Genomic DNA, 2,313 nt, shown 5'->3' with positions numbered 1-2,313 from the left:
CACTTGCTGTCAGAACATTTGCATATGCATTTTGTATTATTACTACGAACATATAATTGTATGTGTGTCTAGACAGACATACAGATAGATATATAGATAAATGGATAGATGGATTTAACACAAAATAGCTTTAAATAATCTTTTGGGGGTATTTTCACAGCCAAAAGTAATTTGTGATTACTTAGATTAATTAATTGACAAATGACAGCCCTAAAATGTATAGTATACTATAAACTATAAAACTATATACCAATAATATTAAAATAACACTGGCATCTAATGGCTACAAATTATTTAAGGGACTGCAAGGAATGCTTAAAAATCATTTTATATATATATATATATATATATATATATATATATATATATAATATTCAAACATTTCTTATAAATTTATATTTATCGTAAAGAAAAATTATAAATTTTTCACTGAAGGAATATGTATATGAACTCAACAGTTTGATTAAAAATCATGAAACACTTGAAATGTTGTTCGAGCAGCATTTAGCTAAACTGCAAAAATAATGATTTGTTTTCCATCACGTTTCCCAAATACACTTAATGATCATTTGTCAGCTAAATAGAACTCGCTTCATTGGTTGAGCCACTTTGTCCGCTCAAACAAAAAGCTATGTTTTGACACTACTACAGAGTTTACACAGGGTTTACACTTTTGAGGGAATCACCCTACAGATAGCTTAAAGTCAGCATAATGAGCTGGGACGGACAGATTTTGACACTGTAAAAGTACACCACCCAACAGATAAACGTAAAAGTAGTTACAAAGTACTTACCCTCGACTTGTAAACAGGAAAACACTCAGCAAAGTAGATAAGTCCATTAGTCTATTCAGCAATCTTCGAAGCTATCAGTCATTTCTGCTTTGGATTATTCATGATGTCTCATGACTTCTTATCCCATTACCTAAAAAGCCTGATCTCTTTGCAGTGAATGGGAAAATTGATAGGTGAATTCTAGGCTGCACCTAATCTGTGCTAGTGCACTCATCTCATATGGAAATGAGAAGTATTGACAGGTCAAGGTCAGCCCTGCTTTAGTATTCCACAGGATTTGCATTCAGTCAAGCGCAGCATGCCGTGCCTCGTCTCTGAAGTGCCGTGGACACGTACGACTAAAGTGAAACAATATAGTTAAGAGAAATCATTTTATCAGTATATGTGGTCTATATTATCAGAGGTTCTCTTTCAGATCAGCAAGCCTCGATTATCCATCCAGAGGAACCTTCCTTCACCACCAGCCCCATTAACTTTGTTAAAAGTTGCAAAAGCAGCACTTGCCTCTAAGTGCTCCTGATATAATCGAAAAGAGCACCTCGTGGGAACCGTGAGAAGAAATAAGCGAGACGCTGCCTGCAGGCTGTGGATGCGAGCTCTGTAGGTCGAGTGTGTTATGTAAAAAAAAAAAAAAAAAATCTAATTGAGATTCTCATCTTCCTTGAGCTAGAGCGATTCTGTATATTTATCACATCTTCACCGCTTCACCGTTTAGATCAAATCTCTGTCTTCCAGGAGTTATCACAAGCACATAAGCCATTAGTGGCTCGTGCAGCATGAACAAGTGAAATCGGTTTGAAGCCATTTGACTGTCATTCAAATGTCTTCGTCTGAATAGCGAGTAAATGGGGTCATGTTGGCTGTGAGAGTGTACTGGGAAATGCATACTGTCTGATGTACTCCATACTAGGCACAAGTCTGCGTGATGTCAGAGGAGGCTTAACCTGAGACCGTGTGGACTGGTGGAAAAACACAGTGATTTATTCAGTCATGCTCGAATGGACAACGAATTGCATTGCTGTCCAATACTATGATGCTAGCAAGGTGTCAATACTAGCCTGCCTGCTTCTTTTTTGCACCAATCACCATGACAACCCTCTGACTCTAGCGGCACGCAGCCATACATCTCCCTTCCCCCATTCCTCCACCCCCCCCATCTCTCTCTCTCTCTCTCCCCCTCTCTCTCTATCCATCTTTTCTCATCTGTCGCTACTTTCTTCTTGGCACAACTTCTGCATGTCCCTTATGTTTTCCCCAGCACACGGATGGCTGATGTGACGCTACCATCCAGACTGTCAAACACGGTTAAGAAGTAGCTGTCTTAATATGTGCCACTTTCAGGGTGCAAAACGGATCCAAAAGTATTTCCATTGCTCAGGATGTCGAAGTCTTAATATTCCATGAGCTGTTTTATATAGACCAATTTGGAGTACATCAGTCACATGACTTGCAGACTTTGTTTCTCGCAAATGCAAGTTTATATCTCCTAATTTAATTCAAAAATAGCAAGTTTGTCAAT

The sequence above is a fragment of the Carassius gibelio genome, chromosome B23 (assembly GCF_023724105.1).
Source record: "Carassius gibelio isolate Cgi1373 ecotype wild population from Czech Republic chromosome B23, carGib1.2-hapl.c, whole genome shotgun sequence".
Taxonomy (NCBI): Eukaryota; Metazoa; Chordata; class Actinopteri; order Cypriniformes; family Cyprinidae; genus Carassius; species Carassius gibelio.
This window is presented reverse-complemented; position numbering follows the sequence as displayed.